Source organism: Anomaloglossus baeobatrachus, chromosome 8 (genome assembly GCF_048569485.1).
Source record: "Anomaloglossus baeobatrachus isolate aAnoBae1 chromosome 8, aAnoBae1.hap1, whole genome shotgun sequence".
In the NCBI taxonomy this organism is placed as follows: Eukaryota; Metazoa; Chordata; class Amphibia; order Anura; family Aromobatidae; genus Anomaloglossus; species Anomaloglossus baeobatrachus.
Window position 1 is genome coordinate 140,463,371 of NC_134360.1, and position 24,724 is coordinate 140,488,094.

A 24,724-nucleotide genomic window follows, 5' to 3' on the forward strand; every position below is an offset into this window, starting at 1 on the left:
GCCAGCCCCGCCGCTGTCGCCGATCGCCCCGCCGCTGCTCCCGATCCACCGCTGTCCCCGATCGCCCCGCCCGCCACTGTCCCCGCCGCCACGTTTGCCACTGTCCCCGCCGCCACGTTCGCCACTGTCCCCGCCGCCACGCTCGCCACTGTCCCTGCCGCCGTCGCACCCACCTTTTTCAGCCGCTGCTGCCCCCGAATCGGCCCCCACTGTTCCCGATCGGCCGCCGCTGCCTCCTTCATCGGCTGCCCCTTCTCCATCACCACTACACCTCCTTCCCCTCCATGTGCTGCAAGCCATCCTCCCCCCACATGTGCTGCAAGCCACCCTCCCCCCACATGTGCTGCAAGCCACCCTCCCCCCACATGTGCTGCAAGCCACCCTCCCCCCTCCATGTTCTGGGCCCCCCTCCCCCCGGGGCCCCCCCCTCTTCTATGTGCCATCTCTCTCTCCCATCAGACTCTGCCCCCCTCCCCGATCTGCTGCCTGCTCTCTCCCATCCTCTTCATCTACTGCCCCCTCTCACACTCCTCAATCTGTTGCCTCCTTCATCTGCTGCCTCTTCTGTCTGCTGTGATCCTGCTGCCTAGATCCATCCTGTAAGGTAGGTATCCCCATTTCACCTCCCTCCCCCCCATCCTCCGCCGCTCCTCCATCCGCTGCGCCATTTCCCATCATCCATCCGCTGCGCCCTTTCCCATCCTCTGCGGCTCCTCCATCCGCTGCGCCCTTTCCCATCTTCCATCCGCTGTGCCCTTTCTCATCTGCCGCCCCCGCCCTCTCACATCGCATTATCCAGTGCAGTTGCTCGCTTTCAGACTGGAGTGGATGATGCGATGCGAGACTCGTGCATTGCTCTCATGTTTGGCACTGGTCTTAGTGGCAGGCGCTCATATTTTTTTTTTTTAGTCATTTTTTTTTTTTACTGATGTCTGTATTTTTTATTTCGCCAAACTATTTTTTTTGTATGGGGGGGTCTAGTTTCCAAAATGGGATCACATGTGGGGGAGCTCCATTGTTTAGGCACTTCAGGGGGTCTCCAAATGTAACATGGCGTCTGCTAATAATTCCAATCAATTTTACTGTGAAATGGCGCTCCTTCTATTCTGAGCCCCGCCGTACGCCCAAACAATTGATTTCCACCACTTATGAGGTACCTGTGTACTCAGGAGAAATTGCACAATACATTTTATGGTGCATTTTTTCCTGATACCCTTGTGAAAAAAAAGCTACCTGTTTGAAAAAACAATTTTGTGGTAAAAAAAAGAATAAAATATTTTCACGGCTGAACATTACAAACGTTTGTGAAGCCTCCAGGGGTTCAAAGTGCTCACTAAGCAGCTAGATAAATTCCATGAGGGGTCTAGTTTCCAAAATGTGGTCAATTGTGGGGGAGCTCCATTGTTTAGGCACTTCAGGGGGGTCTCCAAACGCAACATGGCGTCCGCTAATAATTCCAACCAATTTTGCTGTGAAATGGCGCTCCTTGCCTTCCGAGTCCTGCTGTGTGCCCAAACATTTGATTTCCACCACATATAAGGTATCTGCATACTCAGGAGAAAATGCACAATACATTTTATGGTGCATTTTTTCCTGATACCCTTGTGATAAAAAAGCTACCTGGTTGAAGCAACAGTTTTGTGGTAAAAAAAATTTTTTTCTTTTCACGGCTCAACGTTATAAACTTCTGTGAAGCCCCCCAGGGGTTCAAAGTGCACATAAAACATCTAGGAAAATTACTTCAGGGCTCTAGTTTCCAAAATGGGGTCAATTGTGGGGAAGCTTCATTGTTTAGGCACCTCAGGGGGGTCTCCAAACGCAACATGGCGTCCGCTAATAATTCCAACCAATTTTGCTGTGAAATGGCGCTCATTGCCTTCCGAGTCCACTGTGTGCCCAAACATTTGATTTCCACCACATATGAGGTATCTGCGTACTCAGGAGAAAATGCACAATACATTTTATGGTGCATATTTTCCTGATACCCTTGTGATAAAAAAAGCTACCTGGTTGAAGCAACAGTTTTGTGGTAAAAAAAAAAAAAATTCTTTTCACGGCTCAACGTTATAAACTTCTGTGAAGCCCCCAGGGGTTCAAAGTGCACATCAAACATCTAAAAAAAATATTTGAGGGCTCTAGTTTCCAAAATTGGGTCACTTATGGGGGAGCTCCATTGTTTAGGCACCTCAGGGAGTCTTCAAACCGACATGGCGTCCGCTAATGAGTGCAGCTAATTTTGCACTCAAAAATTCAAATGGCGCTCCTTGCCTTCCGAGTCCTGCCGTGTGCCCAAGCATTTAATTTCCACCACATATGGGGTATCTGCATACTCAGGAGAAAATGTACAATACATTTTATGGTGCATTTTTTCCTGATACCCTTGTGATAAAAAAAGCTACCTGGTTGAAGCAACAGTTTTGTGGTAAAAAAAAAAAAAAATTTCTTTTCATGGCTCAACATTATAAACTTCTGTGAAGCCCCCAGGGGATCAAAGTGCACATCGAACATCTAGAAAAAATATTTGAGGGCTCTAGTTTCCAAAATGGGGTCACTTATGGGGGAGCGCCATTGTTTAGGCACCTCAGGGAGTCTTCAAACCCGACATGGCGTCCGCTAATGAGTGCAGCTAATTTTGCACTAAAAAATTCAAATGGCGCTCCTTGCCTTCCGAGTCCTGCCGTGTGCCCAAACATTTGGTTTCCACCACATATGAGGTATCTGCGTACTCAGGAGAAAATGCACAATACATTTTATGATGCATTTTTCCTGATACCCTTGTGAAAATACTAATTTTTATGGCTAAAGTAACATTTTTGTGTTAAAAAAGTAAAATTTTCATTTTTTCTTCTACATTGCTTTGGTTGGTGTGAAGCTCCTAAAGGGTTAATAAACTTCTTGGATGTGGTTTTGAGCAGAGTGAGGGGTGCAGATTTTAGAATGGGGTCACTTTTGGGTATTTTCTTTCGCCTAGGTTTCTCAAATCACTCCAAATGAGATGTGGTACCTAAAAAATTTTTTTATGTAAATTTTGTTGGAAAAATGAGAAATTGCTGATGAACTTTGAACCCTTCTAACTTCCTAATGAAATTTTTTTTTAAAAAAATATTGCGCTGGTGTAAAGCAGACAAGTGGGAAATGTTATTTAGTAACTATTTTGTGTGACATATCTCTCAGATTTATGGGCATAAAATTTCAAATTTTGAAAATTGCGAAATTTTCAAAATTTTCGCCAAATTTCCGAAATTTTCACAAATAAATGCAAAACATATCGGCCTAAATTAACCACTGACATGAAGTACAATATGTCACGAAAAAACAATGTCAGAATCGCCAGGATCCGTTGAAGTATTCCAGAGTTATAACCTGTCAAAGTGACACTGGCCAAAATTGCAAAAAATGGCCGGGTCTTTGAGGTGAAAACAGGCTGGGGGCTGAAGGGGTTAAAGTTTAGTAACGTTAAAGAAAATGTGTCCGCAAGGACTGTTGCAAGAACTTTTTAAAATATATTCTTTAGCACCTGGTTATGTGCACTTTAAAAATGGACCACAGGTTATGAACTGGCTATAACCAAAATCTCTCGCAGTGTAAAAAGTTACGCCAAAGGTACCAACCCCAGAGTGTGCCTGTTTATGGGGCATGGCTCTGCACCACCAGGGAGCATGCCTGTTTATGGGGCCTGCTCTCCAACACAAAGAAGCTGGTACGCCTGTTTATGGGGCCTACCCTACACCACCATCCTCAGGAGAGGAAGATTGGAGGAAAGGTCTGGGATACAGATGGCCCAGACATGGTCACCAAAGGGACCGGTGACCTGCCTCCTGGAAGTTTCTGGGTGGGACCAGGACTCGTGGGTGGTGGGTGGTGGTGGAATGGTACCTGGTATGTTGTAAATGTAAATGTCTCCCCTGTGTGGGAAAAATTGTATTTACTTTTATTGTCTTTGCACCCCGAGGATGTGCTGTTGATAACTAAGGGGGAATGTGGCACCCCTGACCTGGTCAGGCATCACTGAGTACTGCACCCATGCTGGGGCAGTACTTCCAGGTAATCCTGAAGGCTGGAAAAGGGTGTGTACACACAGACACATAGCAACCAGGTCTCCCACGCCATTAGAGGGGACCCTTGGGAAGACCCAAGAGGGGGCTTGCCTCCAAATCTCATCAAGGGGTGTAGCGGAGGGGCTGGGAACTAAATTTGCAGAGGCTGTCAGGAAAGAAGGGGAGTGAGCCAGTCTGGTACTAGTGAGCGCGGTTGCTAGGAGATGCAGGCGCGCACTCTCTAGTCAGACCCTGCACGTGAAGTAGCTGTTAGTGGGGGAGAATGGTTGCCAGTCAGTCAGTCAGAAAGACGCTGAGGGAGTCAGTCGGTCGAGTACGGGGACTCCTGGTGACTAGGCACGCATGGGGAACATGTCCCTAGAGTAGACGTCCATTTATTGATCTGCGAGCCTCAGCAGCAACGAGGGGGCCCATAAGGGGGATCGAGCCTGGAGCCATGTCACTTGGTCCATGCTGCCGGCAAACGGGCCACAAAGGGGAGAAAAGGCAATAGCGACTTCCCTGGATGAATCCCACGGTGCTTCAAGTCAGGGGTTATCTGAAACAAGAAGTTCTAGGAAAGCAAGTTAATGGCTACCCTTAGACCGACCTAAAGGATACCTGGTTTCATCTGGCTTAATCTCAGCATCGCCCGGGTACCTCACAAAACATCAAAAAGTTAGTAAAAACAAGTTGAAGGACTTTCCGGAATGAGACTGAGTTATTCTGCGACCTGTTGTTTTACATACCCAAGCCCCGGGGCCAGCCTCACTCCCGGGAGGCCACACCATCCGACTGCAGACTCCATCAGCCCCAGACGCTTGTTAAACCAGCAGTGGCGGTCACCCATAACCCTGACCGCAAACCGTGAGTGGCGTCATGACGCCTATACATACAAAACTGACATACATGTAGCCAGAACTACCTAAATAAAGACTCTGTGGCATGCCTGAAGGTGGAATGATGTCCCTGGGGCGACTACTGCAGGTGGGCTCCACATTAAGGCCCTGGTCAGAAGCACCTGTCCACATGTTTGTCCTTAAGTGGACCCTACAGGTAACTGCATTGATCAGACATGGGTGGTGTTATGGGACACGTGCTCGTGTAAGGTGGGGACAGTACCCAGGGAAAAAGAGTGGTGGCTGAGGACAGAGTACAGCAGGAGGGTCACCACCATGAGGTTGTGAAAAGCCTCAGGGTGCACAAGCCTAAGTGCAAAGGTATTGGACATGGTTGCTGATGGTGTTTGCGAATGTTCAGTGACAGGTGCAGGGTGGGAGGCATCCATGCCTTCATCCTGGACAAGGGATTGGCAAGGACATAGCACAGGGGAAGAGGTAGTGGAGTCAACAACGGACATTGATTATGGACCCAGGTGTTATGCCTACTTAGTTGAGTGCTTTGATGACATGTGCCTGGTGGTGGTCAGGCTGGGCCCCTCCTGATCTTGGTATAGCACAGGTTGCAAATGTCTGTTCTCTTACAATTCACATTTTCTTTAAAAAAGCATCAGACTGCAGAACACCTAACCTTTGGTCAAAGGTCTTATGACATGTGGGTGCAATGGAAAAAGATTTGCCTGCCTTTTCCCTCTGGTGATCCCAATGCCTCTTTGTGCTTAATGATGTGCTGCAGATTCTTTTTCCCTCTGTGCTGCTGTCCTCACTCTGCATGGCACCTTCCCAGATTGTGTTAGTGACTTAATCGTCCACCACCTTGTCTTCAACTTTCTCATTCTGGTACTGTCATGCTGAGTATGGGGAAGTACCAAGCAAAAGGTGAAAGGGAAGGGAAATCCTGTCTAAGAAAGGGGGATATGGTGACCCCTGGCTTCCTTTTCTACCCTAGATGGGTTCCGCATAAATGTGCCAAGCTGGATACCTGATCCTGGCTGACCCTGAAATAAGCCCTAGGTAGGGAATGGATGGGATGAGTGCTTAGTCAACCTCACTAAATTCATCTCCACATAATTCAGGGAGAGGAACTGCAACAATGATAAAGTTTCTTCAGATGAATACAAGCCAACTGTTTGCACTGAAGACTTGTTAAGGATATTAGACCTATCAACAGCGCAGAGTAAGGGGTAATGAGGGTATTTAAAGACATAAAGGTAAGTGCTGAAGACTAACAGCTGAAAGGGTGAGGAAATCCACAGGGTCCTATAGAGAAAGGGATAAATCCTAAGCAGAGAAAAAGAAAAAAATCAGAGAGCAGCTTGTGTAGCCAAACGCTGCAAAGGTCTATAGCCAGAAACTACAAGTCTGTCTGTCTAAGGGCTACTATGTCTTGGATTGACCTTTAACTTATGTGGAAATAAAGAAGACATTTTTTATCATATTGTTGGATGTGCCGAGCCTCTTTTTCCTGTATAAGAAGGTACACCACAGCAGTGCTTATCAAATTGTTCTCAGGCCTCATCAGTGAGCGCCTCTTAGTTGATGGTGAGGTCCAGCTGAGGTCATAGTTTTTACAGAAAGTAAACATAAATTACACAGTCCTACATTGGATCAATTTTGATGTAGCATCATAAACACTTTGTGCTAATTTATAAGGTGTATAGTGTTCAACAGACAAATAAAATGTAGGCAAAATATTATTTTTATGTCAGCATGGAATTTGATTATAACTGCTGAGGGACAGGTCCTTTGCCCCTCTTTTGAGGCCTATGAATATCTTAGTCTGTCTGGTGAGGTCCCAGTAGAAAATCCCTAATCTACACAGCATCTTAGAAACCTGAACTTATTGGTACGTAGTAAAAGAATTAACTGTCCTGGTGTGGTAAAAAATTATACACAGGTATGTATTACTAATTGTAATGAATGACCAGACGTTTACTTGTTTACGTTTATTGCTTGTCAAGTAATATACTACTTATACTGGTGTGACCCACTATTTACTTTACTCAATATTATGTTAAATTTGAATAGTATACATAATTTTTTAAAAAATAAGCAATACAGGAACACTGTCTTTTATAGACAAAGATTAATTCCTATTAATTAAAAACAAGAGATATAATCTAGAAAAAAAGACATTTTTTAATACCAGTCAAGATGACGGTCTTGATATCTGTATCTGCAATATAGATAACTTACTTGTGTATGCCAATGTACAAATGACAGTGTTATTTCCACAGATACAATTTTCCCTCCTACAGCAAGCAAATTTTCTAAGTATAGTATTACACCTACCAAAGTGAAGAACATTTGATTCTGCTAAGAAAAATATATTCATTTAAAGATTTGCTATTTCAGAGACAAGTTGGTAATCATGGCTGGCTTGTTTTTTATTCATTTTAGCTTTTTGGTTACTGGGTAAGATAAAGAAATTGTGTTCAAAATTGGAGCTTGGATAACATATATTTATCCATCTTTTAAAATTAGATATGCTAACTTGAGTAAACAAATGAAGAAAAGTAAGCAATTTGCACTTGAGATTTTCCTTCCTACTCTATAAGTAACATAATTATTTTCTGAATTTAGTTTGAATTACTGTCATACGCAGTAGGTATGATATATCCTAATAAATGTGTTACTTATATCCATAAACTTTTTTGAAATGGAAGAAATAAGTACCAGACCATTTGTGCCTAAGAAAAAGATATCTCTATAAGTTTAGCAATAACTTTCCGATCACTGGTGGTTCCATGGCAAAAAGCAATCTCGAGAACCATAGTTGTGAAGAGCCCTGGTTCAATGGAGCAGATGTCTATAATGCACACAACTTGTCCATTCATTCTTAACAGAAGAGCCAAAAACTTGCCAAGTGTAGCGCTCTGCTGATCTCTGGTTACTTTGTTAGATAGAATGGTGAGATACTTCTTTTTATGATGTTTACATGAGGGTTAAATAATCCTAAATTTTTATAAATCAGATGTTTATGGATGCATCAATACCAAATAGGCATATTTTTTCCTTTTCCCTTTTCAACTCCTACACGACCGATAACGTACCCATATTTCATGGTTGGAAAGGAGTTCCTGACCTATGACATATGGATACATCATGACAATTTAGCTGGGGCTTACATAACAGCCGAGATCCTGTTCTCACAGCCAAGATTGGTGCCCGCTTGCTGTTAAACTCCCTAAATGCTGTGGTCGATAGTGATCATAGAATTCGAAAGGGTGGTAAAGGAGTGAGCAACACTGACAGTTTTAATGTATTCCTGATGAATTGCAATACATTATACTATCGATCAGAGCAATAAACGTTAATGTATCCATATAGGGACTAAGTAAAAAAGTTTAAAAAGAATGGGAAAAAAATAAAAATATTGAAAAAAAATCCTGAAAATAAACAACAAAAAAATAAAAAAATATGATACCAATAAATGCATATATTTATGTAAAAACAAAAATATAGAAAAATAAAAGTACACTTTGGCATTGATATGTCCAGAACAATCTGATCAATAACACAATAAAATTAGTTAAACATTTCAGTGAAGACTATAAAAAACTAACAAAAACTGTCTTTTCATCATAAAGCTGAAAAAAGTGGAATAAAACGTGTTCAAAAAGTCATATAGAAATAAAAATGGTACCGCTTAAAACAATCTCTTGTCTCACAAAAAACAATCCACAAAATATATCAGTCAGTGATAAAGTAAAAAAGCTTTAGTTCTCAGAATACAAAAATGCAAAAATATTTTTTTTTCTATAAAATAGAGTTTATGGTGTAAAAGTGGAAACACAAAAAATATATAAATGTGGTATCGCTGTAATTGTACTGACTTGAAGAATAAAGCTGTCTTATCACTTTTATGACATCTAATATATAAAGCTCAGTGTATGTATGTGTGTATATATGTGTGTGTCTATGTCCGCTAAAGTAATCCGCCCCGTCGCATTTACAATCACGAAATTTTGCACAGACGCCCCATGTGACTCAGGGAACGTCATAGACCATGTTTGGGAAGGAAAATTTAACCCCGTGCTTTCCAGTTACGCTACAAAAATCCTGCAGCCATTAAACTGAATGGAGCTGGGAGCAGCAGGCTATAAATAGCAACTGTCAGTGGTTGCTATAGGAACAAAATAAACTGTTAGTATAAGAAGTTTATGTCTGAGGTAAAAAGAAGTCAGTGGTGAGACGGATAAAGAGAGACAGAAAGAGACAGAGACAGACAGAGACAGCCGGGCAAAGACACAGCCGTGCAAAGAGACAGCCAGGCAAAGAGACAGCCCTGGAAAGAGACAGCCCTGGAAAGAGACAGCCCTGGAAAGAGACAGCCCTGGAAAGAGACAGACCTGGAAAGAGACAGACTGGCAAAGAGACAGATGGGCAAAGAGACAGACCTGGAAAGAGACAGACCAGGCAAAGAGACAGACCTGGCAATGAGACAGATTGGCAAAGAGACAGATGGGCAAAGAGACAGACGGGAAAGAGACAGATGGGCAAAGAGATAGCCCTGGAAAGAGACAGCCCTGGAAAGAGACAGACTGGCAAAGAGACCGACGGGCAAAGAGACAGACGGGCAAAGAGACAGAGCTGGAAAAAGACAGACCGGGCAATGAGACAGATGGGCAAAGAGACAGACGGACAAAGAGACAGACGGGAAAGAGACAGACGGGCAAAGAGATAGCCCTGGAAAGAGACAGCCCTGAAAATAGACAGCCCTTGAAAGAGGCAGCTGGGCAAAGAGACAGCTGGGCAAAGAGACAGCTGGGCAAAGAGACAGCCGAGCAAAGAGACAAATGCCCAAAGAGACAGACCTGGTAAGAAACAGACCTGGAAAGAGATAGACCGGGCAAAGAGACAGCCGGGCAAAGAGACAGCCCTGGAAAGAGACAGCCCTGAAAAGAGGCAGCAGGGCAAAGAGACAAATGCCCAAAGAGACAGACGGGCAAAGAGAAAGACCTGGAAAGAGACAGACCTGGAAAGAGACAGACCTGGAAAAAGACAGAGCGGGAAAGAGACAGAGCGAGAAAGAGACAGGGCGGGAAAGAGAAAGAGGGGGAAAGAGACAGCCCTTGAAAGAGACAGCCCTGGAAAGAGACAGACCTGGAGAGAGACAGACCTGGAGAGAGACAGACCAGGAAAGAGACAGACCAGGAAAGAGACAGAGCAGGAAAGAGACAGAGCAGGAAAGAGACAGTCCTGGAAAGAGACAGACCTGGAAAGAGACAGACCTGGAAAAAGACAGAGCAGGAAAGAGACAGAGTGGGAAAGAGACAGAGCGGGAAAGAGACAGAGCAGGAAAGAGACAGAGGGGGGAAGAGACAGCCCTGGAAAGAGACAGCCCTGGAAAGAGACAGCCCTGGAGAGAGACAGACCAGGAAAGAGACAGAGCAGGAAAGAGACAGACCTAGAAACAGACAGCTGGGCAAAGAGACAGCCGGGCAAAGAGACAGCCGGGCAAAGAGACAGCCGGGAAAAAAGACAGCCGGGAAAAAAGACAGCCGGGCAAAAAGACAGTCGGGCAAAGAGACAGCCTGGCAAAGAGATAGACGGGCAAAGAGACAGCCGGGCAAAAAGATAGACGGGCAAAGAGACAGAGAGAGAGAGAAAGAAGCAGACAGATACAGAGATTGAGACGGATAGACTGATGCAAATACAGACAGAGCTAGACAAGAAAAGAGACAGACAGCGAGACAGACAGACAGCGACACACAGACAGAGACTGGTAGAGAGACAGAGAGACAGTTCCTATCCCGGGAAACGCCCGGGTACTACAGCTAGTAGTAAATAATACAAAAAAATTCCAACAATTTCTGAATTGCTGTTTCTTCTTAACTTTGCCTTACAAAAAGCTTAAAAGAAAGTGATCAAAAAAATATTTTGTGGCTCAAAATGGTACTAATAAAAACTCCAACTCATCTGGCAAAAAGCAAGCCCTCACATGACTGTCAACAAAAAATAAAAAATAAAATCTAGCCTTCAAAATTGAATGCTGCAAAAACCCCTTATTTCATAAAAAATAATTTTTGAACGTGATAGTAGCCAAACCTAAAATTAAACTATATAAATCTGGTATCACTGTAATCATATTGACTTGAAAACTAAAGTCACAAACACCACAAGGTAGACAGTATAAAAAAACATGAATAAGCCAATTCTTCAACTACTGTTGATTTGTTTATTCTGCCTCCCAAAGATTGAAGGTAGGCTCTGATGAAATTTATCCTGCAGTCTATATTGAGCGCTTACACAGGGGATTAGGTGTAAATCTCTGAAAAACGTGATTCAAACAAAATTCCTAACTCAAAATTCACTGTAATGAGGGAGAGGGAGTTACTTTAAACTTCTGTCTGCCCTTTGATCCGACAGTGTCAAACTTTTTTACTTGTATTTTTTGGCGAGCACAAAAGTGCTGTGAACACAGTTTTGTGCACCTTTATAAAAAAAAAAAAAAAGCAATGCTGAACAGAGGCCAAAAAGAGTTTTGAGTAACTGTGCTGCTTCAGTAGTGAATGGATCCATCACCTGAATACATAGACACTACATAGAAACTGTATGGTAAGTGCTCGGTATAGAGCACAAGAGAAATGTGAACTGATGTAAGATGTTCTGTACCCAAATTGCCATTAATATTTAAGTCAATCCACAAACAAAGTACCCATTTTTGCATAGAATTTTCAGCAGCACAAAGGCTATGGAAAAGAGCTATGGCTCCCCCAAATAAGAAATCCAGCAAAATCAGCACTCCCAAATCCAAATGCCCCATTTCTTTCTGAGCAGCACAATGTGCATAAAACTCAGTTAAAGTCCAAATTAATGTTGCAAGAAAGGCCTTCTTATTTTCCTGGGGGTGTGTGTTCCCAGACGCACAAGCTAGGCACAGTGTACAGGCACTACAATGTACTGGGCACTACAAGGGCTTATTTGCAATTTTAACTTCTGCAACATACACTGAAGTTGACTCAATGGCTGTTTTTCAGAAACAGAATTGTCACTACTCCCGTAGATGAATTCCCAGAGAGATGTAATTTCTAAAATTTTGTCACTTGAGAATATGTTTTGCTTTTCTGGCTCTTTGGGGCTCTGTGAATGGAGTCCGCATGCTATTCAACAAAAATCTGTGCTTCAAAAGTCAAATGGTGCTTCTTCCTTCCTGAGTTTCCTGCCGTGTGTCCAAACAGTACTGTACAGTCATACTTCTCTAATAGTTTGCCCTACACTAAATGTAGGTTAGAGCATTATTATTAGAGAATAGAATAGATTGTTTAGGTAGCAGCAGCAAGGTCTGTAAGGCTAGAATCCCAGCCTACAGGCCTCTAATACATTATTCCTTTTTACAACAGCTTGCTCTACACTAACTGCAGCTAATAGCAGTCTTATTAGAGAATATATATTTTTAGGTAGCAGGAGCAAGGTCTGTAAGGCTAGAAGCCCTGCTTACATGCTTCTAATACACCATCCCTTCTCCAGAAGCTTGCCCTACATAAAATGCAGATAACAGCGGTATAATAGAATAGATTCAATATTTTTTTTGGGTAACAGTAGGAAAATCTGTAAGGCTAAAATCCCTCCCTATAGGACAATAATACACTATCCCCTTATGATCAACTTGCCTTACACTAAATGCAGCTAAGAGCAGTGTTTTTATAGAATTAGCTCTAAAAAAACCTATTGGTTTAATGTTGCAACTAGAGTTGAGCGCGGTTCGCGGTTCGAGGTTATCCAGTTCGCGGCTCGAGTGATTTTGGGGGCTGTTCTAGATCGAACTAGAACTCGAGCTTTTTGCTAAAGCTCGATAGTTCTAGATACGTTCGAGAACGGTTCTAGCAGCAAAAAGACAAGCTAATTACTAGCTGGCTTTCCGCTGTAATAGTGTAAGTCACTCTATGACTCACACTATTATGAAATTTCAGTGTATAGTGTGCGGGAACAGCACATTCAGATCACTGCTGTTTGGATAATGGCGATCGCCATTTTTTTTTTTTCCTTGTCTTCCTTCCCTTAGCGCGCGCGTGTAGTGGGGCGGGCCAGCATGTCAGCCAATCCCAGACACACACACTGCTAAGTGGACTTTTAGCCAGAGAAGCAACGGCATGTGTGATAGGATGTCCATGTCACATGTCCCTGCATTATAAAAACGGACATTTTCCTCCAGCACGCCATTTTCTGCCTTCTGCGTCTTGGTGTCAGTCACCGCTGGCGTAGCTCCTGTCTCCGATACTGCTGTGTACGCTTTATACACAGCGCTATAAAGAATAGGGATAGAAGTTTCTTTCAGCCCTTGTAAGGGCTAATACCAGCAGGGTCAGAGCCATAGGTGACAGTCAGGTCCGTGAAAACACATTTTAACAGCTACTCAAGATGACAGCGTCTTTGTAGCTAAGGTCAGGGATTTCCTCGCTGCATTTCCCCATTAGGAGGGATAGAAAGGGAGGCTTCCTTTCCTCCACCCAGACCCACAACCCTGCCACTGTACCCTCCTGCCCACACTCAAACTCATTGTTACTAAGCCATTATACTAGCAAACACTGAGGAAACTTAGTGACATCCTAAAAGTGGCTGTTGGACTTCATTATTGTCCCACTAGTGCAAAGATATTTGCAGCACGTCTGCCTGCATTGCACACTCAAACTCATTGTTACTAAGCCATTATACTAGCAAACACTGAGTAAACTTAGTGGCATCCTAAAAGTGGCAGTTGGACTTCCATTATTGTCCCACTGGTGCAAAGCTATTTGCAGCACGTCTGTCTGCATTGCACACTCAAACTCATTGTTACTAAGCCATTATACTAGCAAACACTGAGGAAACTTAGTGGCATCCTAAAAGTGGCTGTTGGACTTCATTATTGTCCCACTGGTGCAAAGCTATTTCTAGCACCTCTGCATGACACCCTCCTGCTCTGCTTTTAATAAGCTATAATAATAGCAAAAAATGCTGCCATTTAGTGGCATCCTAAAAGTGGCTGTTGGACTTCATTATTGTCCCACTGGTGCAAAGCTATTTCTAGCACCTCTGCATGACACCCTCCTGCTCTGCTTTTAATAAGCTATAATAATAGCAAAAAATGCTGCCATTTAGTGGCATCCTAAAAGTGGCTGTTGGACTTCATTATTGTCCCACTGGTGCAAAGCTATTTCTAGCACCTCTGCATGACACCCTCCTGCTCTGTTTTTAATAAGCTATAATAATAGCAAAAAATGCTGCCATTTAGTGGCATACAAGAAATGGCTGTTGTACTCCATTAGTGTTCCACTGGTGCCAAGCTATTTCTAGCACCTCTGCATGACACCCTCCTGCTCTGTTTTTAATGAGCTATAATGATAGCAAAAAATGCTGCCATTTAGTGGCATCCTAAAAGTGGCTGTTGGACTTCATTATTGTCCCACTGGTGCAAAGATATTTCTAGCACCTCTGCATGACACCCTCCTGCTCTGTTTTTAATAAGCTATAATAATAGCAAAAAATGCTGCCATTTGGTGGCATACAAGAAGTGACTATTGGACTTCATTATTGTCCCACTGGTGCAAAGCTATTTCTAGCACCTCTGCATGACACCCTCCTGCTCTGTTTTTAATAAGCTATAATAATAGCAAAAATGCTGCCATTTAGTGGCTTACAAGAAGTGGCTGTTGTACTCCATTAGTGTCCCACTGGTGCCAAGCTATTTCTAGCACCTGTGCATGACACCCTCCTGCTCTGTTTTTAATAAGCTATAGTAATAGCAAAAAATGCTGCCATTTCGTGGCATCTTAAAAGTGACTGTTGGACTTTATTATTGTCCCACTGGTGCAAAGCTATTTCTAGCACCTCTGCATGACACCCTCCTGCTCTGTTTTTAATAAGCTATAATAATAGCAAAAAATGCTGCCATTTAGTGGCATACAAGAAGTGACTGTTGTACTCCATTAGTGTCCCACTGGTGCCAAGCTATTTCTAGCACCTCTGCATGACACCCTCCTGCTCTGTTTTTAATAAGCTATAGTAATAGCAAAAAATGCTGCCATTTAGTGGCATCCTAAAAGTGGCTGTTGGACTTTATTATTGTCCCACTGGTGCAAAGCTATTTCTAGCACCTCTGCATGACACCCTCCTGCTCTGTTTTTAATAAGCTATGATAATAGCAAAAAATGCTGCCATTTAGTGGCATACAAGAAGTGGCTGTTGGACTTAGTTAGTCTCCTACTATTGCAAAGCTATTTCCAGCACCTCTGCATTGCACACTCAGACTCATTGTTACTAAGCCATTATAATAGCAAACACTGAGTAAACTTAGTGGCATCCTAAAAGTGGCTGTTGGACTTCCATTAGTGTCCCACTGGTGCAAATCTATTTGCAGCACCTCTGCATGACACCCTCATGCACATTTTGCTACGCTAATTTTATAGCAAACTCAGGGAATTCCTTGCTGCATTTGATCATTCGGAGGGATAGAAAGTGAGGCTTCCTTTACTGTCCTGGTACCCACAGAACACTGACACTGTACCCACCTGTCCACTTTTGCCACGCTATTTAATTTGCGCAAAGAGCTGACTCTTTTTCTGCCTTCCTAAAATTGTCTGTAATACTAAGTTAGTGTTCCTTTGCTGCCAAGCAAGGTACAACACATGTGCATTCTACACTCCTTTCCATTTCTGGAATGCAATTATTAAATGCAGGTAGTCCAGCCAATCTGTGATGAAGGTGCAGGTTTGGATATAATGTAGCCTGCATACAATGTTGGTTTTCTCGATGTCTGACAGCTCAACAATACCATCTGTTTCCACTTCCAAAAAAAGTGATGACCTGCCAATCACACTCCCTGTTTCGTGTAAAGGGGGGAAATTCAGTGTGAAAAACCATGTGAGACTGCTGTCCCCACAGTCACAGAGGATGAAGAGCACGCAGATGCACTTGATGGGGCAGGCGGTGGTTGCACAGACACGCTAGGCCGCATTGTAGCACAGTGAAATTCACATTGCGACTTATGCTTCATTTTAAGTCGTGTACAGGGTGGGCTCCACAGTATGCAGCAAAACCAGGCAACAGGAAAAGGACTCTAGTCAGTTGGGTTGATAAATGATTGTTTAACTTTACCAAAACAAACAATAAGAACCATGCATACAATTTAAATAATTGAACAATCTATTCTGTTGCCTACTACCTGCTAATCCCTCTGCGTAACAGTAATTGTGTGTTTGAGCGTGTGTGTGAGTGCGAACACGACTTACCAGTGGCGCATCACAAGAGCTTCCCAGTTATCTACCTAACCATAGACAAAACACATTACCCCCCCTGAATACCCTTGTTAGCTGAAGCCTCACAGATAAGGCAGATGATAACAGTGTGAATGCAAACCACACAGCTCTGCAACCCAGTCATGGAAATCTTGAAAATCAACAGTCAATGCAAACATGTGTCGCTGTCCCTCTATGATTTAAACTGTACGTGACAATTTGACAGTGCAGAGGCAGCAAGTCTTATTGTCTATAAATAGTCAGCCTACCCAGAACAGATATGTGTTTTGCTAATAAAACAAAGTGTTGCGTGCCCGCATTATTGTCTGGGCACAGCCTACCGTACCCGGGTACTGTGATGTCCAGTTCCCAGAAATACAGACTTTACACTCCTCTCACGGTAAGCAGTATAGACAGCACCGTAAGAATGTTGGTCTGTGGCACAGGATGCTGCTCACTGGTGTTACGGTACTCCTCACTAAACTCCAAAATGACTCCCCTCACAATTGAACAAAGTGTTTCCGCGGTGGCTCCTTGCTATAACACACACCTTTAGCTTTTCCTTCTGTTCATAGACAGCATCTCCAAGTCCACACCCGAAGAGCCATTTCTCCTCCACGTCTAAGTGTGGAGAGGCAGCTAGTGCGCATGCGTGTGCCGATTTACCCCAGCCGCAGCCTAACTACAGTGTTTCGCCTAGTGAGTATGCTCAGCCTGACTGTGCCATTCCTGAGGCTAAGTCTTCATTTCGGGATACAGCGCATGCTCCCACACTTAGTGCGAAAAGCCTCTTTGCACAGGTACTTGCATTCTGTGCCGGGTCTAAGTCCTGTTTTGTGCCTAGACACCATGCTAAAGCTGATAGTCTGTTTACAGAGGCTGTATTTCATGCTACTGAGCATGCTCAGGCACTTACTGCATCAGATACTAGGTCAGGTAATGAACTTTTTTGCCCTACCCCTAATGTGGGGGGCCCATATAGACCACAGGGCATTAGCTGTCCTGACGATGTGGCCAGGCCACTCCCAAATGGCTTGCAGAGGCCCGCCCCTATGACTTGTCACCTCATTATTGATGGTCAGACGATGACTGGTGAGGTGTTTGTGTCGTGGCAGCCATGAGGTCATTATTGACGTTGCGGTTACAAATAGGACGCTAGTTATGCCACTCATGACGTGTCACTCTGCTTTTGTCTTCAGGAGGTGCATTGTGGTCCACCCTGGTTTGGGGCGGGCCCAGGTTATAAACCGGGGTGGAGCCAACAAGGAGGTGCGCAGTCTTCTATTATGCTCCGAAAGAGCACACCTCCATGTGTTGAACCCATTGCGGCTTTAGGCCAGAGGTAAACAGGGATAGGGCGTCGATGCAGGCCGCCACCACAGTTGGTAACGCAGAACGGTTAAGACCAGCTCCTGTCCTACAAGTCCTGCTTGTGCAGCCCAGTGGCATTGTCGCGGGCGGGGTGGAGGGTGTCAGCACACCGCGCTCACCCCTTCTGCTCGGGTCCGGCAGCTGCTCCTCGGTGGCTCGAGCGGTGGGCCGGATCCCGGGGTGTCTCGAGCGACACTCCTCGCCCGTGAGTGAAAGGGGGTGTTTGTTGGGTGTGGGGATTGTTATAGTTCGTGACGCCACCCACGGTTGTGGTGATTGCACCACCGCTGCTCAGTGTGGGGGTCCCGGGGATGGTGATGCGGAGCAGCCAGGTGTTGTGTTGCCCCTCCGTGGGTAGGGGTTGGTGATCCCGGGGCCCGGTGATGAGATGTGAAGTGTAGGGCCTGGAGGGCGCAGGGACGCGGGGGCAGCGCTGTGCCTTGCGGCACTATGGTACTCACTCAGCCTGACACACGGACACAGTTTGTACGGTAAACCAACGGCTGGTAGGACGGTCCCACAGACAGCTACACCTGCACTCCCGGTAGGTGACGGTGACGTTTCTCTTCCTTGCACCTATGTTGTCTGATGGTAGCGGTGGATTCCCTCCGGTTACCCGCTCCCCGACTGCAATCTGGGCCGGAGGAGCTCTACACTTTGCCCGCAGGCGCTGGCCCTGGGGAAACTGGTGCCCTGGCGGTGGCGGTGTCTCCCCGGTAATGGTCGGGCTGTTGCCGTCAATCGGGACTTGGTTGCTGGGGAATCTGCGTCCCCGTCACTGACGGATTTGGCAAATTTGGCGACTCCTAGCCTTGCCGGGGTCCGAGAGGCCCCTGCCCTGGTGCTGACTGTCCTTCGGAACACTGCTCCAGACCACCGGGCACACAGCCAACGGGGTCCTTCCAGGAACTTCCAAACGGTCCCCCTCCAAACAGTCACCGCCGTCGCTGACCTTGCTGTTCTAGCCCTACACACAGCTGGGCTCTCAGGCTTTGCACACTCTCTGCGCTGTCACCACTTCTTGCTTTCCTCCTTTACTCCTTTTCTTTCCTCCACTTTCACTTCTTGGTTGTTTACTCTAGCCCCTGCCTGGGCTACTCCTCACTCCTTCCACTTCCTCCTCCCTCACTCGACTCTCACTGGACTCTAACTGCCTGGTTACTTCCTGCCTCCAGAGTTGTGAGCTCCTCGGTGGGCGGAGCCAACCGCCTGGCCCACCCCCTGGTGTGCATCACAGACTCCTGGAGGAAGGCAACAAGGATTTCTGGTTAGCAGGTGTGCCTACCTGGAGCGTGGGGTGTGGTGGTGTTGTGACCTGTGTCCCCTGGCTTGCCCAGGGCGACACATTCCCCCTTAGCAAAATGCAGACCGTCCGCGGGCTGCCGTCCTACACCGTTTTTATTTTTATTTTTTTTTTTTTTTCTGTAAAGGGGATAACAAGGGTTAATCAAAACATAAATGACATTTTTAATCACAAACTCTTCCCAAACGGGAGGCACATTTACTTAAACGTTGCAACGGTATACGGTCATGGTTTCCGCTCTCTCCCACCCAAGCAACCTGGCCCTGATGCTGCCCCTAAAACCCAGGCAGCACCCCTTGACCCACAGTCCAGCACAAGTTACCCGAGCGGGATCTGTCCTTCCCCTCCAGAGGGTGGCCACCGGTTCCTTTGGTGGCTGGGCCCTGGCCTGCTCTGCTCAGGGCCCTCCCTCCAACCTGCCTCTCCGGAGGCGGCATTGCGGAAACGGTAACGGTACCCAACATATTTACAAGCCACTTAACGTTTGTGGTTGCCCTGCAGAGTTCACGGGCTTGTCCATGGATAGTTCCCATGCAAATAAACTTAAACGGTCCCCACGGGGACAACGGTGCCGGCTCCAGCCGGTTGCAAATCACACGGTGAATCAGGTGAAGTACTCGGTCATTTTCATTTTCATCATTTCAAACTTTCAACTTTTTCAAACAAACACACAACACTCTTTTACATTTGCGGACCCCTTTCATTCATAGAACGGTCTCCCTGTACCTAAGTGGGGGTCTACCTAGGTTGGAACGGGTGGACCTTCGGGGCCCGGTGTCAGTGGTACTAGACAGTGGGGTAGAGGGAACAATCGGTTCCTCCTCCCGGCTATAGTGTGGAGCAGGCGGAGGTGCAGGGGGGCTGGGTACAGGTTCATCCCTGGGCACTGGCACGGGTTCTGGCTCACGGTTAACCGCTTCCACTACTTCTTCATCCACGGGTTGTGGGAACAGTATCACTGGAAGTATCACCGCGCCGTTCTGTGTAGGCCAGTTTGCTGGGAAGTCACCCATTACAGTGTGGATTACCTCTGCTGCCTTTTCCACTGGTGGAGAAACCGGTACTTCAGCTTCTGCTTTCAATACTGGGGGGCATTTTTTTAGATGGTCCCGAGAAACTGTGGCCAGGGTGCCCCCTTGGTCACGACTGATCTGGTAGGTTTTCCCATTGTCCCACTCGGTGGGTTGTACGACGTAAGGGACTTGCTCCCACTGGTCATCCAGTTTGTGGGCTTTTCTCTTCCGTTTCAGCACCACATCTCCTGGCTGGAAAGGACCTGCAGGCGCCTTCTGGTTGAACCGGTGCTCTTGCTGTTCTCGACTTCGACTGAGGTTTTTCCCTACATACTCCTGGATTTGCCGGTACTGGGCCCTCCTCCGACTCTCCCACTTTGCCGTCGAAGGGAGTGCTTCCGGAGCTTCCAACCCCATCTCCAGATCCACCGGCAGGCGGCCAGGCCGAGCCCTCATCAGATATGCTGGGGTGCACTTTGTCGAGCTGGTTGGGATATTATTGTACATGTCGACCAAGTCGGGTAACTTTTCCGGCCACATGTTCCGTTCTTCCAGCGGTAGCGTCTTGAGGAGCCCCAGGACCAAGTGATTCATTTTCTCGCACATGCCGTTGGTTTGGGCGTGGTACGGAGTGGTCCGGATCTTCTTGCAGCCGTACAACTGGCAGAATTCATGAAACACCTCTGCTTCAAAAGCCGGGCCTTGGTCAGTCAGCACCTTCTCGGGGTACCCATGAGGTCGGCAGAAATAAGCCTGGAACGCACGAGCAGCAGTTCGACCAGTCAGGTCCTTGACGGGGACTACCACCATAAATCTTGAGTAGTGGTCTACCATGGTCAATGCGTAGGTGTACCCACTTCGGCTAGGGGTGAGCTTAACATGGTCTAGGGCGACCAGTTCCAGCGGCTGATGGGTGACGATGGGATGTAACGGTGCCCTCTGGCTAGTCTCGTCCTTTCTCCTCAGCGTACAAGGACTGCACTCTCGGCACCAGGCTTCCACCGATTCACGCATCCCACTCCAATAGAACCGCTCCCTCAACAGCATCTCCAGCTTTTTCCACCCGAAGTGGCCAGCACCATCATGGTATGCCCGCAGTACAGTAGCGACATCAGCCTGAGGAACGATCAACTGGCATATTTTCTCATGGGTCTTCGGGTTGATCAGCTCACGGTACAGCCTCCCTTGGTGTAGGTAAAGCCGTTTCCGTTCTTTCCACAAGCGTTGGGCTTCGGCTGGAGCGCTAGGGTCCATTCCCATGGCGCCTTGTTCCACCAGAGTCTTGACAAGGCGGACAGCCGGCGCTTGGTCCTGGGCGTCCTGCCACTCTTGACTGGGCCGCGGGTCCAGATCCACCCTTTGCTGACATACCTGTACCCTCTCAGTAGGCGGCTGGTGAAACGCAGGCAGCTCAATCTCCTCGAGGTCGTCGTCCTCACACCCCTCTTCTGACAAATGGGGCATCCGGGAGAGTGCATCTGCATTGATGTTGACACGACCAGCTCGGTACTTTATGGTGAAATCATAGTTGGCTAACCGGGCTACCCACCGCTGCTCCAGCGCGCCCAACTTGGCCGTGTTCAGGTGAGTTAACGGATTGTTGTCCGTAAACGCGGTGAATTTTGCTGCCGCCAGGTAGTGGCGGAACCGCTCTGTGATAGCCCACACCAACGCCAATAGCTCGAGCTTGAAGGAGCTATAGTTCTCAGGGTTCCTTTCGGTCGGCCGGAGTTTTCGGCTGGCGTAGGCAATCACCTTCTCCTTTCCATCCTGGACCTGGGACAAGACCGCTCCTAGCCCCACGTTACTGGCGTCCGTGTGGAGAATGAACGGGCGCCAATAGTCAGGGTACGCCAAGACCTCTTCTCCGGTCAAGGCCGCCTTCAACTGGCCAAAGGACTCCTCATATGCTTGTCCTCCCACAACAGTGGGGCTCCAATGGGTCTACCACCTTTGGTCTGTCCCACGAGGAGATCTTGCATGGGGGCAGCCATCTTCGTGTACCCCTTTATAAAACGCCGATAGTACCCTACCAGACCCAGGAACTGCCTTACTTCCCTCACTGTGGTTGGTCTCGGCCAGCTCTGGATGGCAGTGATCTTCTCAGGGTCGGGGGCAACACCATCCGCACTCACCACATGTCCTAGATACTGCACCCTGGGTTTCAGCAGATGGCACTTCGAGGGCTTCAACTTCATCCCGAACTTGGCAAGGGACGCGAACACCTCGGCCAGGTGCTCCAGATGGGCTTCATACGTCTGGGAATAAACAATCACATCATCCAAATACAGCAGGACGGTCTCGAAGTTTAAATGTCCCAAACAGCACTCCATCAACCGTTGGAAGGTCCCGGGGGCATTGCACAGCCCAAACGGCATGCTATTGAATTCGCAGAGCCCCATCGGGGTGGTGAAGGCGGTCTTCTCCCGGTCCTCGGGGGCCACGGCCACTTGCCAGTATCCGCTGGTGAGGTCAAGGGTCGAGAAGTAGTTTGCAGTTCTCAGTGCAGCCAAAGATTCTTCAATACGAGGCAATGGATAGGCATCTTTATGGGTTATCTGGTTGATCTTCCGGTAGTCCACACACATCCGCATGGTACCATCCTTCTTCTTGACCAGTACCAACGGAGCGGCCCAGGGACTACAACTGTCCCGAATAACCCCTGCCTCCTTCATATTCTTCAACATATCTTTGGCACACTGGTAATGTGCAGGGGGAATAGGTCTATACCTCTCTTTGATAGGGGGATGTTCACCCGTGGGAATGTGGTGTTGGACCCCCTTGATCTGCCCAAAGTCTAGGGGGTGCTTACTGAAAACCTGTTCGTACTCCTGCACTACCCTGTGTACCCCTGCCCTGTGATGTGTAGGGGTATCCTCAGTGCCCACATGTAGCTGTTGGTGCCACTCCTTGGTGTCCCCCTGGGGTGGGGAAGTGCTGGTGGTAGGTGGGAGTGTGGATGGACGGGCTTCCTGGATAGTGTGAGGGTCCAGGGTGAGCAGTTTGGCAATGGTGGCATACCGGGGGAGCCTGACTTCTTCCTCCCCACAGTTCAACACTCTTACAGGCACTCTCCCTTTCTTCACATCTACCACCCCTCGGGCGGCCACTACAGTGGGCCAGTGCTCGGAAGGCATGGGCTCCATCATCGCAGGGTAGTCACGCCCCTGAGGCCCTACTTCTGCCCTACACCAGATCATCATCTCACTCCTAGGGGGCACAGTCAATGGAGCAACATCCATCACTCGCACTCCACCAATCTCCCCTCCGGTTGAGCTTACATGCTGGCGGTACATCAGGGCGCGGATCTCACGCTGCACAGCCCTCTGCCGGCTCCCCGCCGCCGTGGCGGCTAGCCGTTGCAAAAGGTTCAACACATCAGCCATGCAGTGTTCCATCACATTGGTTCCCAGCACTATTTTCGGGTTATGATCACTGGGTTCATTCATGATCACAATCATGCCCTGATGTTGCAGTTCAGCTTGCCCCACTGTCATAGCCACTTCTTTATACCCCACCTGGGTCAATGGAAGTCCATTAGCGGCAATCAAATTTATACTAGGGTCTGGAGGCGCCAGCTCGTCTGTGGCCCAATACTGCTGATACAACGTGTACGGTATGGTAGTTACCTGTGATCCAGTGTCCAAGAGAGCCATCACTGGTATGCCGTCCACAGCCACGGGGATGATAGGGTGGGCCCCGACGTATCGGTCTCGCCAGTCCGGGGGGCCACGGTGTTCTACTCCTGAGGATTGGCCCGGGGCCCCAGGGGTTGCTCGTTTAACGGGCACTGTCGGTAATAATGGCCCGGCTTACGGCACTTGTAGCAGATTGGAGGTCTGCTCCGCGGGTTGTTAACGCTTCTCCGCTGCATCCAGGGAACATCTTCGGGACTGTCAGCGAGCTGTATCTGCGCTGGAGGCTGGGATCTGGTCAGAGGTTGCAGTGCAGCAAGGATTTTGGCAAGGTCTCCGTCCAGGCGATGGACCTGGGCGGCCAACTCTTCGACAGTGCTGCTCGGGGCTGCAGGCATTACAGAGGTTGGTTTGGCTGAGGCCGCCATAACAGGAGCTGTCTCGACGGGCCACGGGACGGGTTCCAGAACTTCAGCAGCTAGGGGCTGTAGTGCTTTAATAGCCCGCTCCTTTAACACAGCGAAGTCCACATCAGGGTGTTCTAGGGCCCACAGCCGGAGTTGTTTACGATCCTCAGGGGACCTCATCCCCTGCGCAAATTGCTCCACTAACATCTTGTTGCTATCCGCCTCATTAATAGAGTTCACCCGCTTCAGCGTGCGGAGGGCGGTCTGCAGACGTAGAGCATAGTCCCGAATGCTATCCCCAGCTCGTTGCCGGCACTGGTAAAACTGCATCCTCAGCTCAGCTTCGGTCCGGGTCTCGAAGGCAGTCTGTAGCCTCTCGAAGATGGCGGCTACAGAGAGCCGGTCCCCCTAAGCCCAGGTCTCCGCTTCCTGCTCCGCCGCACCGGTTAACTGGCCTAGCACTATCGCCGCACGTTGCTTATCAGTCAGGGGATACAGCTCTAGCAACGGGTTAAGCTTCTTCCGGAAAGCCTGTAGGGCATCCGGTTTCCCGTCATACTGCGGTAGCCAGGCAGCTCCGGGTGCATAGGGCAAGGAAAACGGCATGACCTGAGCAAGCGCGGGGGCTGCGGCACCTCCCGCCGGTACAACCGGGACTTGGGCAGGCCCATTCCCATCCGCGTGTGCCGCTGCGGCTGCGACCACCGCTCCTCCAGCGGCTCCGTCGGGCGCAGACATCTTGTTTCCGTCCCCCTTAGCTCTTTCCGGCCCCTCCTCTCTCGGGGCGGGGTTTTGGCCTTCGCGCCTCTACTGCTCGAGAAGACGCTCGAGCGGGAACTT